We start from the raw sequence: 13,692 nt of genomic DNA, 5'->3' as shown, positions 1-13,692 counted from the left end.
GGCCAGGGAATAATTCCCTAAGAAATGATGACTGAGATCAAACCCTAATTCTGTCCCAAATCTCTCCTCTGAAATCTAGACCAGAATTTCAGTATATCTCCATCTAAAAGCATATAAGCACCTAAAACTCAACATACTCCAAACTGAGTGAATAATCTTTCCTCTCAATGCATGAACTCCTCATCGCAGTAAAAGACAGAACGATCCACCCAGAAATTTTGTAATTATCCATTACCCCTTTCTTCACTCTCCAGTCCCAATTTGTCACCAGGTCCCACCAATCTTGCTTCCTAAATGCCTTTCCTGCCTGTCCTTCTTTTCCATATTCAGGCATTAATTCAGTGCCCATCAGCTCTCACCCAGTTAGGACCAGAGTTCCTCTGCTCTGACTCCAGTCTGTTCCCCTCTAGTCTCTTACCCACACTTGAAAGAAACTATCTATCATGCCAATGATGTCTCTCCCCTGTTTACAATCTTTCAATGCTTCTCACTGCTTACATTTTGGGCAATAAGTCCAAACTCTCTACCATGAGGCTGAGGAACCACACAGCCTCATCTCCCACTGTGTTCCATCACATGTGGAAAGCCCAGCCATGAGGACCCACATCCATACGTCTCCACATGATGCATGGTGTCTTCTGCCCGAAATACCCTACTTCCTCTTCCCTTTGCCCATAAACCCCTTTATCCCCATATGCCAGTCTGTGAACTAGTCTATGAATCCATGGTAATGTGAAAAAAATAGTTAGAAAGACAACATTAGCTGCCCTCAATATTTTTAGAAATGTAAACAATACCCTAGAGGACTCTTGTGTAGCTTGAGTGTCATCCCAACTATGAAGCCTTCTCTATGTTGGGGAATCACATGATTTACTATGTAGGAGTACCATCTGGGAGTAAAAACTGGGAGACTTTTAAGGGCCAAAGGGGTATATTAAGACCTATGTTGAGGGCGCCTAGGTGGCTCAGTCATTAAGCATCTGATTTCGGTCCAGGTCATGATCTCACGGTGTGTGAGTTTGAATCCCACATCAGGTGAGCTTGAGTCCTGGGCTTCAGGTGAGCATAAGCCCCGCTTTGGGTAAGCCTCACTTTTCTCTCTCCCTCTCTTTCTCTCTCTGCCCCTCGTGGGATTCTCCCTCTCTCTCTCTTTCTCTCTGCCCCTTGCTCAATTGTGCCTTCTCTCTCTCTAAAAAAAAACAAAAAAAAACCAAAAAACCAAAAAAACAAAAAAAACCCAAGTTGAACACCAGGCACAGTCCAGGGCTGTCCCAGGGAACATGGTCAGCCTACCTCTAGAGAGAATCGCTCCTTTGTTCCCTCACCTCACAAAGCAGTGTCCGTTTACCACATGTCATGTGTTTGCATGTCAATTCACACGCTGGTCTGAGGAGTCCACAAAGGCAAGGCCAGGCCTCTTTATCTGTATCTCCAGCATCTCCCCAGTGCCAGGCACGGGATGACACGAAGCGTCATCAACAAAAGCAAATGTTTGTTTAATAAATTATCTGAGTGAGTAAGAAAGATTACATGCCTTAATCTTGGCCAACACACGAATTTAAAAATTCCCATTATCTTTTCTCATCCCACACTATACTTCCTCATTTGGTTAAAGAGGGTTTTGAATGGGAGCAAGGTCTCCACAGAGAAAAATTCTGAGCTTCAAACCAATGACCAGCTGTCAACCAACCAACAGCCATTCGCTTAGCATAATACATGCCCAGGGGGCACGAGAGATCTTATAACTGGGTGGGGTGACAAAAAACACATTAATGCAAATCAAAACTAATACAGAAACAAACAAACATCAAGTAAGTGCTATGAGCATTCACGGAAGGCAAAGGAGGAGGGTCTCTTATGGTCAGCAAAGGGTCAGAGACAGGATCTGATCTGAGACCTGAGATCTCAAGGCAGTGTTGGGGAGGGTGCTAGGGAGGCCACCAAGGATAAGCAGATTTGTTTTGGGAGCTCTGTCTATACTGCCATGAAGGCCTGGCACAGAAACCAGAACATCTGAATTTTCAGCAAATACTAAGTGACTCAAAGAGGTTCCTGGATTCTCATCCCCTTCATCAAAATAGTAATAGTATCTTTCTAAAACATATAATGAGATACATGTTGCTTATTCCTGTATAACCTTTTCACTGTAAGAACTGTTACAAAATTATTTTAGGGAAATTGCTTCTGGCAGAACGTTCAGACAGAACTGCTGAAGTCACCTCTTGGCATGTATTAACTATCTGTGTCTTTGAAAAGTTCTCTGCAAGCCACAGCCTGGCAGCATGCAGCATCTCCTTGCTCCACACCTGGCCTTTCAATCTTCTCGTTTTAAAACTAGTAGTGTCGGGGTGCCTGGGTGGCCCAGTCGGTTAAGCGTCCGACTTCGGCTCAGGTCATGATCTCACGGTTCGTGGGCTCGAGCCCCGCATCAGGCTCTTGGCTGACAGCTCGGAGCTCAAAGCCCGGAGACTACTTCGAATTCTGTCTCCCTCTCTCTCTGCCCCTCCCCCTGCTCACGCTCTGTCTCTCTCTCTCTCTCTCTCTCTCTCTCAAAAATAAATAAACATTAAAAAAAATTAGAAATCGTGTCAATAGAGGGGGTTCCACTGCACTGTAAGAAACCCATATACGGACCTCCTTCCTTATCAACCCGGTCCAGGAGTAGCTGTCATACACTCTAGCATCTGTGACAACTGGAATGAAAAAGGTCCCCACACTCCAGGAAAGACTAAACTTCTCATGACCTCCTCCCTACCCAGCTCAGGTGGGAAAGACCATGTCAGTCACCGAGTGGGGTGGAGTATGTCCTAACACGGGGTTTATCAGTGAAGTAACACTAAAACTACTGCAGTATCCATCACAGTCCAGCAACACACAGGTCTATCACCAAAAGGGAATTCTTACCATTTTTCCTGCTCTGCTTTAAAGCACCTTCTTCCAAAGCCCTAGAGCACTCAGGATATTGCATAACTAGTGTTGGACCTACTTGTGAAGTACAGTTTTATAAAAAGACCAACCCAACTATGTATGCAATGAGTCAATAGGATATGTTTTTCTAGTAGTTGTCCCCATTAATACTTTTTCTCCCACTGACTCCCTACTGATGGGGCTGACGTAGGCTACAAACGTACGGGGAGAACCAACAGTATCAGGTCTTTGCTAAAGAATCCTTACTTGGCATAAATGTGTCCTGTAAGCTTCTAAAATTTTCACGGAGAGCAGTAAAACCATAACAGATGAGGAAAAAGTTGGTTCAATTTACAGTAATATTTATTTAACCAAAGGAGAAAAAAACAAGTAATGAGGATGACATTAAACAAGGCATTCTACTTCTGTCATCAGTAAACAGATTTTGGTATGCAGCAACACCTTTCAATGGTGCCATGAAGAAAATCTCTGAAATGCTCTGAAATTTCAAGATTTGTTATCCACATCTTGAAAAATAACAGTCATCACTGAGATGGTCCTTTATTATCCAACACTGGATATAATAGCTAAGTGAAGGGGTGCCTGGGTGGCTCAGTCGGTTGAGCGTCTGACTTCAGCTCAGGTCATGATCTCACAGCTCATGAGTTCAAGCCCCGCCTCGGGCTCTGTGCTGACAGCTCAGAGCCTGGAGCCTGCTTCAGATTCTGTGTGTGTGTGTCTCTCTCTCTCTGCCCCTAACCCACTTGCATTCTGTCTCTGTCTCTCTCAAAAATAAATAAAAACATTAAATAAATTTTAAAAAAATAGCTAAGTGAAGATGCAAAGTACCTCAGCTATTATTAAATGGCCTAAGAACCTCACAAAATCCAAAATATAGTGAAGTCAAAATTGAACACAAAGGCAAAAAGATCCCTAAACTCGGGGGTGCTCTGATCCCATGTGGACTTGAACTCATGAATGCTATAAATGCATTCACTAAGATGGCATGAGCCTGTGAAACAGGCACAGGCAGGAACCTGCTGGAAGATCTAAAGGCTTGATGGAGAGAAGTGGGTGGGATTAATAAGGAAGATGTAGGGCAAAGTAGGACAAGGTAGAGGGGCCCTGAGGGCAGAAGGAAGACAGCACCCTGGATGCCAGAAGTCTAAGCTTGAGCAGAGGTGGAGGAGTCAAGGAGAAAGTGGGCCTGGGGATGGGGTTAAAACACTGGAAAAGTGATTGTTCAAATACAAAATACCCAAGTCTTGCAGGCAAAAGTAAGGTGGAAGGGTAAGAAGCAAGAAAGCATATGGGTGAAAATCTGTGGGACGGGAAGCCATGTTAACACTCCTGAAAGGACAGAAAGGTGCAAGGGATATTTGGCAAAGGAGCAAGGTTAACAGGCAGCCGGGGGAGAACAGAGGCAGAGTCAAGGGTCGCTAGCGGCCTGGGGAGCTCACTGCAGGAGGCAGGTCTCCACTTTCCCCATTTTAAGTTATTTTAGAAGGAGCAGCAGTGACTATTGATTACTGCCTCCCTTGGAAAAATCTGGTAAACCAAGAGGTGGGGCTACCTGAGTCTCCCCAGACCCTCTCCCCCACTCCTAGATCCAGGCACGTTCTGGGAGAGATTCCAACACAGGAAACCCTAGGTGCCATGGCTCCAGCACAAAGTCCGGTAAGACAAGGTACAAGATACGTGAAAGGACTCTGAAAACCGTAAGGCACCCTTTCAGTAGGAGGCGCTGTTACTCACTGAACCCCTTGGACAAAAGAGATAAAGACCGCAGTCACACTTCACACTATTGAGTGAAGAAATATTTGTCAAAGATGGATATTATATATAATCCAAATCAACATGCCCCTGACTAGAAAATCCAGTAATCTGGTATGTTTTCTGGCCTGTCAAATACTCTTCAACAGCTAAAAAAATCCTACCTGAGGCAGAATATGGAGCTCTTAATAGGCTATCATACTGATTTATTAAAATGGAAGTCCGCAGCTAATGTATTTCCAAGGAGTTTTTTGACACATTACGGACCTTAACTAATTAGGTTAATTCAATTCAATTCAATCAGTCACTGAGTAACTTCCAAGTACAAGGTAGTGAGTGGGCCAGCTACCACGGGGGTTGCCGTTGGGGTTGCAAAGACGACCAAAGCTGCCTGCCTTCCAGTCGCTTGGGCAATTACTCTTCCGAATTTCCATTTCGGATTGGGGGAGATACCTCTCCTTTCACAAGTGGATAGAGAAGGTAATCTTTACATTCCGGGACAGGCCTACAACCCAGGAAATCCATTTTCCAGGAACACATTCCATAAAAAAATAAAAAATAAATTAAAAAAAAAAAAAAAGGAAAGGAACTTCTTAATACCTGCTGACTGAGGACGCGGCTGGGTGCTCCTTTCTACGTTCCTCCTAGCCCAGCTCACATCCAACCACTCTTGTCATGATTGCATAACCAGAGCATGTCAAGTTGTTTCTTGTTGCAACTGTAACTTGTAAAATTAAACTTCAGAACTGAGATAGTCAAGCTAAATAATTGCTTACTTTAAAAATATGTACATATGTAATTTACATGCCACTTTCGATAAGCCCTTGAAGTATGATCTCTTAAAGTCACAACTGTCACCAGTTTCTAAAATACAGGTTCAGTGTTGCAATGCTCCCTGCAGACAGGCCCTATCCCTGTCTTTAGTTTCCTAAGCAGTATTTTATACCTAGTCTATTGCAATCTGCTTTTCATGTTTTAACAAGAACTTAATCACAACACTGATTTCTCCCATGCTATGGGACTTCTAAAATTCCAAAGAAGGACCATAAAATGGCCCAAAATGCACTTGTTTGTGCCTTAGCACCAAGTTGTACTGGTAAGTTCAAGTGAAGCTAGTGCTATTCATCACACTTAGGGCCCTCCATGAGCGAGTCCCTGCCGTCTCCTTCCTCTCCTGACCTCACGAGAGGTGCCATGACACTCACTCTCTCTCTCTCTCTCTCTCTCTCTCTCTCTCTCTCTCCTGAGGCCCCAGGAGAAAGGGGGCCAGCCATGAAGAGCCTGGAGGAAACCACTCAAAATGTTTGTCAAGGCTTGCCTGGTGGAAAATCCAACACAATGCTGAGGCACCTGGAAATGATACTCATAATCGGGCAAACCACTTTCCTCCTTGGTAGGATTTTTGAATGGGTCACAGCAAGAAGTGCCAATTAATGAACAAGCTCTTGATTCGCACACTGTGACTCTTCAAGAAGCTCAAACCACTGCAAACAGTGGGCTATTAATTCCCAGAAATCCATGTTAGATGATAAAATGAGACAGGGAGAAAGGGGTGATGAATAAATTACTAGCCAAGGAAACAAAATGATCAGTTCTCTCCAAGAGTAAAATGCTGAAGAAGGAAGCTAGACCCTCAGGGTTCTCCCAGGATGAACTTTCAACATTGGATATAAGACCTCTCCACCAACCAAGGGCCATTTTTCTTAGGATATATGTTCTGATGGAGATAAGCCTGACACATTAGCAGGCACTCTTCCTCAGGCATCGGCTCATCTGAGAGCTAAGTTTGCTCGCCTTCGTTGCTTTTCCCAATGGCCCTCCAGAACCGAATCTGAACCCCGTCTGCCCAGCAGGAAATGTGAGGGGAGGTGACATTTCAATGCTGCATTTTGTGATCAGTGAAGTGCTGGTCCCAGCAAAGGTTTAACGCAGATAAATACACTCAGATGTCCTATCACTGACACTTCCCACTTCACAAGGAGCAAAACAAAACCTGGCGATCTAATCTACATTAGTTTCCATGTCTGTTCAATCCTATTTTCCAAACAGCCAGCCCAGAACATACTCTATTGGTCCTAAAATCCATCTCTGGAAGTATGAAAAAGGGGAGAAAACCCCCCAAATTGAGCATCTTGGACTTAAAAACCCTTCAAAAACATCACTATCTCTCCACTGGAGAGCTAAATAGCCCAGACCCGTACTACCCATGATTTTCTTCGGCCCTGGTACATTCCAACTCTACCAAACTGAAAGGTTATTATTAGGTGAAAGGTGAGTCCATCCCCTTGAGTAGGGAGGTTTTCATAACATCTGTCTGTGTAATGAACGTGTCACTTCCCCCAAACAGTCCATAGTGTTTCCTTACCAAAAAAAAAAAAAAAAAAAGTGTTTCATGGAATCTATGGTGTGTCAGCCCCCCTCCCGACGTCTGAGTCAGAGCCCGTGTGTGCCTTCACAGAGGTTCTGGATGATCAGGGTGTATCACTTTCAGAGTTGCTCCAATAGCTGAACTTATGGCTGTCTTCCAGCCACACACAGCATAAGCACGATCTATTTTAAAACAAATTTCCTAACCCACACGCGATGGAAGATACCTCATACAGAGGTAGGTTTCCTACTAACAAATCACTTCTATCTCCAACCGTGTTTGTCATCACTCAGGATGAATGCGTGTTTCTGGGCATATATTTTTATCTTTGACCATGTAACTCCTGGAGCAAAGAAAGCCACCTGAAATTTAACCAACGTGCCTGAGCCAATTCAGGGCTTTAGAAGAGGAATGAATGGGAGATGAGAGCCCTTAAGCTCTCACAGGGACTTCTCTCACACAAACAGTAGGTGGGGGGGGGGGGGGGGGGGGGAATCCCTCCGTAGAGGGAGGAGGCAGGGTGGATGATCAGGGAAGGACATCAGCAGCAGAGCAAAGGCAGCCGTGGCGGCCGCACTTCGCGAACTGCCTGCAGAGGGGAGTGAAATCTGTTCCGTGTACAATACCCAAGCACCCTCTGCTGCTGCCTCGCATGGGCACGAATAATAAATACACCGAGGTGGGCAAACAGATGCACCGACACAAGCCACCCCCAAAAGGTCAAAACTTCAGAAATCCCGGGGATCCCAGCACCCACCCAAACACATCAATCAATCGGAGCGGGAGAAGGGACTTGAAGACTTAGCAAAGGATTCCGAATTCTGTTTTTTCTTTCAAGCTCTGGCTTGCAAAGTACGGTGGCTACATGCAAAGCTCGAGAGGAGCAGGCAGGCTGAGGGCGGCAGGGGGAGCGGGTGGGAAGGGAGGGGTGTCTCACACCAGCCACCCAGGCCTCAATGTGACGAAAGTCGTCAGCAGCCCCAACCACATCCCAGTCCCTCCGCCCCGGCAAGCAGACGCCCCCACCCCAGCTTCCGTCCCCGCACCAGCGGCAGCCCCGGGCCGGGCCGCGCGCCGGCAGCGCCACCACCGCGGCTCGCATCCCTTCCGCGCGGCAGACTCCCCGCAGGCCTCCCTCCCAGCCCACCCGGGCTCGCCGGGGAGCCGAGGCGCGCGAGCCGCGCCGCCCGCTCCCCCCGCCCGGGACCGGCGGGGACCACGCTTACCTTGGGCGCTCGCGGGGGGGGCTGAAGGTGGCAAGCCTCCCGCCCCCCGCCCCTTGCCTCCTCGCCTTTTCTCTTCCTCCCTCCTCTCCTCTTCCTCCGCCTCCCCACGGTGAGTCCGGGTGTCCCCCTCCTCCCCGCCGCTTGGAGTAGACGCCGAGAACCCCGGAGCCCGGCCCGCGTGCGTGCGTGCGGGAGGCGACGGCGCGCGGCCAGCTCTCCAGTAACTGAGCGCGGCGCGCAGCTCCCAACTAAAGTGTGAAAGAAGCAGCGGCCGCGGGGCCGCGGCGCGGAACGTCCCCCCGGGAGTGGGCAGGGAGCGAGCGGGAGCGGGCTGCGAGCGAGCGAGGGAGGGGACCGCTGGGAGGGGCGGAGGGAGGGAGGGGCCCGCGTCGCCCAGTCACTCACTCGAGGGGCGGAGGCAGCCGGCCACGCCCCCACCGCCGGCCCCTCCCCGCACGGGGCTCGGCTCTCGGCCCGCTCCCCTCCCCCGGGGCGGGGCGTGCGGAGGCCGCGGGGCCGCTGCGCACCGGGGAGGACAGCTCCGGGCGAGCGGGCGCGCGGGGCTGCATGGAGGGAAGGAGGGCGCCGACGGCGTGTGTGTGCCTGTGTGTGTGTGTGTGCGCGCGCGCGCGCGGGCGCGCGCTGCAAGCCCGAGGGCCAGAGGGAGGGGAGACCCCGGCGGGAAAGCTGGGTGCGGGCCCTGTCACCGGGGTGGAGGCGTGGGAGTAGCGGGGCAGGTCCGAGGCCGGAGGGCCCAGCTCTGTGGTAGACCAGTCCAGCCCGTGGGCCCTACCACTGAGTTGCGCCTGCTGGGAGCGGACGGAGGGAAGGCCGGGCGCCCTGGGCGCCCCGCGCGGCCCCTCCCCTCTCTGGCTGGGCTGCTGCAGCCCCGCGGCTCCCGCCGGGCCACCGAACCGCCTCCGCCCTGCCCTGGAGCCGCGGCTATTCGGCGGAAGCGGCTCTGCGGAGGAGAGAGCGGTGCGCCTCCGGCCCTGGCCAGAGACTTCGCGCCCTGCTCCCCCTCTCCCCGCCCTTCCCGGCCTCTTGGGACTAAAAGGGCGGAGGCCGCGCCCGCTGGGCGCGTCTGGGATGGTTGGGGGTCCGGAGAGATCGCCGTCCACTATTTATCTGTTCGGTTTTCTGTGGGCACTCACAAGAGGTCAAGCAATCTCCCACCCTCTGGGAGAAGGTATATTTTCCCTTTAGTCCCTCTTCCCGGTCATCTTGGGTGTTTCGTGCGAGCGCTGAAGAATTGATCTTTCCACAATGATAGCGGTTGGACGTCTTTTGTGCGGCTTCCCCGCGCTTCACTGCTGCTGCATTGACCCAGACATGTAAGGAATGCCAGGCCTCCAGAATGAGGGACACCCAAGAAAACAATAGGGGCAAAAGATAATCCTGGGGTCCCATAGATTACACACAAACCGAATCATTTCTCACTTTTTACCGAGATGAAGTTGGAAAATGGAAAAAGACACGTCAGAGCCGTGATACTGATGAGACACTTAATTGAAAAGCAAATTCGTAACTTTGTGTCATGAAATGAGTTAGTAACCACCCATAATGGCTAGGAAGTCAGCCTTTTTGGGGAAAAAGATGGTTTTCCAGTGCTTTACCTCAATTTAAAAGACTGGTATCACGTTGTTTTTGAAAATCAACTTGTATTCCGTTCTTTAAACTATCCATATTCTGGTTCATTTTTCTCTTTGGAGCCAGAACTCTTTGTAGTCTAAAGAGGAATGGTTAAGAAGGGAGAGGAGGCAAATTAGAATTCCAATCAGGCACTGCCAGCCACCGGCTCTATTACCCTAGGCAACCTGTTCTTATCTTTTAGCCTTCCTTTCCTCAGCTGTAAAATGGGATTGATGATACTGGCGCCTATCTCGTAGACTTGTGGAAGTAAAAGGAAAATAAAATGAGGTACCAATGTGTGTAAAACACTTTGCATAATGCCTGACACATGGTACGAACTCAATAAATATGAGCTGTTATTTCTGATATATAGTTTAACCCCAAATTTGGTAGACTTTTTTTCTCTGTGCATTCCTTCTAAAAGTTGGGAGAGGGATCCATCTGCTGGGTTTATGCAACTGTGGTCAACCCTTCTCTGGGGTTTTTAGGCCAAGCCTGAAGCCTCCTATGGTAAAATGAAAGAAACATATGACTAAGATGTGTGTGTGTGTGTGTGTGTGTGTGTGTGTGTGTGTTTATATAAAAAGATCCTTAAGGGTAAAAAGCTTTTGTCTCCCCACCCCTTCTTCCCTCTTCTTCATAGACCACCCTGAATAGACCAACTCTAAAAATGTTGACCTATGTTGAATTCTATCCCTTCAGGGCTTAAAAACAGTGACTGATACTGTAGATTTTGGTGGGGTAAGGCAATGTAGATCTCCTTTGACTTGGTATCCTCAAAACTAACAGAAGGCCACAGGGCAAGTCCTTCATAAATGTGTAAATTAAAGAGTATTTGCACTATGAACTTTTAAAGCAAATTTTAAATTATTCGAAGTAATATGTGTTCATTGCAGAAAATTTAGAAATTTTGGAAAGTCAGCCAAGTATGAAGAAAATAAAAGTCACATAATCCTATCACCCAGAGAGAAGCACTCAATAACTATTTTAAGTGTACTAATTTTCTCTCCATTTATTTCATTATTGTTTCAGCAGAAACCATATATGAAGTCCCTGGACAACTTCCTGAGGCAGAGAAAAGGTTGTAGGTTGTTAAGAAAGTGTTTGCTTCTCAGTAGACACTACTCCTTGGAAGTAACATTGTAAATGGTAGTGAGCTTCTCAGGATAGTCTGCAAAAAGTCCATGAAGGGATTCTGTAATTAAACAATAATGTTGACCACAAACCATCCAGGTTTTATAGGGCTGGATGCACTTCGAATTTGGGGAGCCATCTTCTGGATAAGGAAAGCAAAAGTACAAAAACCCCTTGGAAAAGTTCATGTAAATGAGGGGTCGTGAGAATTAAGCTCCTTTTAGCTTTTCAGTAAACCCTCTTTGGTGCTGTAATTTTTGTGGAAATTAACTGCTTTGGTAAACATTGCTTTAATGAGAAAACTCATTCTTCATTTCACCTGGGATCCCAGGGACACCTCTCCCCACCTCCTCCTCCACCACCCAACAGATCCAGAAGACATGGGAGTGGAGACTCCCACCACACACACACACACACACACACACACACACACACACACACCTTGGACTTTGGCAAGGCCTGCAGAAGAGAAGAGAACAGTGGGAAGTGGGGGAGCAGACAGGAGGGGGCGCCGAGGAACTGGAGAGGCTCCTTAGGTGTAGGGATGCTCCACAAACCACACAAATTGCGCTTGCCTGTGCAAGCTAAATCTACTAGACATTTAATCACAGGATCATCTCTCTAGCTATTCATAATTATTCAGATGACTATAAACATACTTATATAAAAACAATAAAAAACACAATTACCCCCTCTGGTCACAAGTAATAAAGCCCTCACCTCTTTGCCCTTACACCCCACCAGAATCTCTGAATTCCATACCTTCAAACACTCTAACTATATTTTTGAAAGAAAAAGGATATCCTTTTTGCTCAGAAAAGTTCATTTTTAAACTTCAAACTCATTGCTATTATAATTAATTTTCTTTCATTCCTAAAGTTTTAACTTCTTTTTTTTTTTTTCCAACGTTTATTTATTTTTGGGACAGAGAGAGACAGAGCATGAACGGGGGAGGGGCAGAGAGAGAGGGAGACACAGAATCAGAAACAGGCTCCAGGCTCTGAGCCATCAGCCCAGAGCCCGACGCGGGGCTCGAACTCACGGATCGCGAGATCGTGACCTGGCTGAAGTCGGACGCTTAACCGACTGCGCCACCCAGGCGCCCCTAAAGTTTTAACTTCTAAATTCTTAGCACCAAAGGGTCGTTCATAACAAGTTAAGTTTGAATTTTTTGTTTCCTATTTTTCTTTTAAGTAGATTGAATGTTTGCAATCCCCAAATTCCTATGTTGAAGCCCTAACCCTAATGTTGATGCTATTAGGAGGAGGTAGACCTTTGAGAGATGATATAATGAGGGTGAGGTCCTCATGATGAGATTGGTGCCCTGACAAGAAGAGAATTCAGAGCTCTCCCCCACAGCACTCCGCCCCCACCCACCCCGGAACACAGCTATCTGGAAATGGGAGCCATGAAAAGGGCCATCACCAAGAACTTGACCCTGCTGGCACCCTGATCTCAGACTTCAGCTTCCAGAACTGTGAGGACTAAATTTCTGGTGTTCAAATCACCCAGTCTGTAGTATTTTGTTATAGCAGCCCAAGCTGACTAAAAATACAGGTTCCCTTTCTTATTGACTATCAAAAGGAAACCAAGGAAAATGCAGATTGATTGAAAAAAAAAAGTAGTGCATGCTATATATACCACCTCCTATAATTTCTTATCTTGATCTACATAAATTCATTTTGTGGGATTTGTTTTTAAAAGGTACTACTCTGAAATGTGCTTTCTTTGTATTTGCTCTGCTCAATAACAGCTAGCACTGATTGCTGTGTATTAACATAGCATCATGTAATTCATAATGTATGTGAACTCAGTTCATCTTCCCCGACAATGCAATCAGATAGACACTACTGTTCTCATCTTTCCCACGCAGATGTGGAAATGGGAGCACAGAGGGGTAAAGTGATGAATACAAGGCCAAGTGGTAGAGCCAAGATTGGCTCTCACTAGTCAGATGCCAGAGCCCACACTCTGTTAGAAATAGGTTTTCTCTTCAATCTCCTCCACTTTTTTGCTTCAATTTTACTCATCCTTCAAGGCAAGGCTCCAAGTCTAACTCCTAAAGGGAGGCCTATCTGAGTAGTCCCAGCCTCTGAGTCTGAACTTTTGTAGTATCCATAGTCTTCCTCACATTTTTTTTTTACAACCTTATGCTATTGAGGACCTTCCACATCTTTTATGTTAGCTCCACCATCAAGATCAGTAGCTAGTGGTTTGAGACTAGGTGCGTGTGTGTGTGTGTGTGTGTGTGTGTGTGTGTGTGTGTGTATTTAAACTTCCTTTGGGGAGGGACCACAATGCAAACACAGGTAAAGCACCCAGCAAGCAGTTGTGGATTGAGGGTTGTTTATAAACAGGTATGTTTATAATGGTTAATTCCAATGACACCACACAGCCTCTTCTGAAAGGCTGGGGCTACATCAGAGCAGGTAGTTTACAGTCAGTGCTAACAACTTGCTAATGGTTCTAATTGGTCTCTCAGTGATGTGTGAATTACTCTGAGTAACTTGCTTTTCTAGATCTGAAAATTATGACCTGACTTACATCTATTTATTTCTTCCCTGGGTTTCTCCTTAGGGTATGTATTTTCTTTGATCCCACTTTCCAAAGCTAGGTAGATAGAAGATAAAAACCAGGAACACAGTCACTTGA

The 13,692-nt window shown here is 47.1% G+C and overlaps 1 protein-coding gene across 1 annotated transcript in view; it reads right to left on the bottom strand.

The window, feature by feature from the left end:
• CE4H1orf21 (chromosome E4 C1orf21 homolog) overlaps positions 1–8,402 on the bottom strand; it is a 225,684-nt gene extending 217,282 nt beyond the window's left edge. Inside the window, exon 1 of the mRNA XM_015073312.3 lies at positions 8,275–8,402. The gene's annotated coding sequence lies outside the window, so the exon portion shown is untranslated. The remainder of the gene's footprint in view (positions 1–8,274) is intronic.
• Between the last annotated feature and the right edge of the window lie 5,290 nt (positions 8,403–13,692).

The sequence above is a fragment of the Acinonyx jubatus genome, chromosome E4 (genome assembly GCF_027475565.1).
Source record: "Acinonyx jubatus isolate Ajub_Pintada_27869175 chromosome E4, VMU_Ajub_asm_v1.0, whole genome shotgun sequence".
Lineage (NCBI taxonomy): Eukaryota > Metazoa > Chordata > Mammalia > Carnivora > Felidae > Acinonyx > Acinonyx jubatus.
Note: the sequence above shows the minus strand (reverse complement) of the source record. Positions and strands in the feature narration are given on the sequence as shown.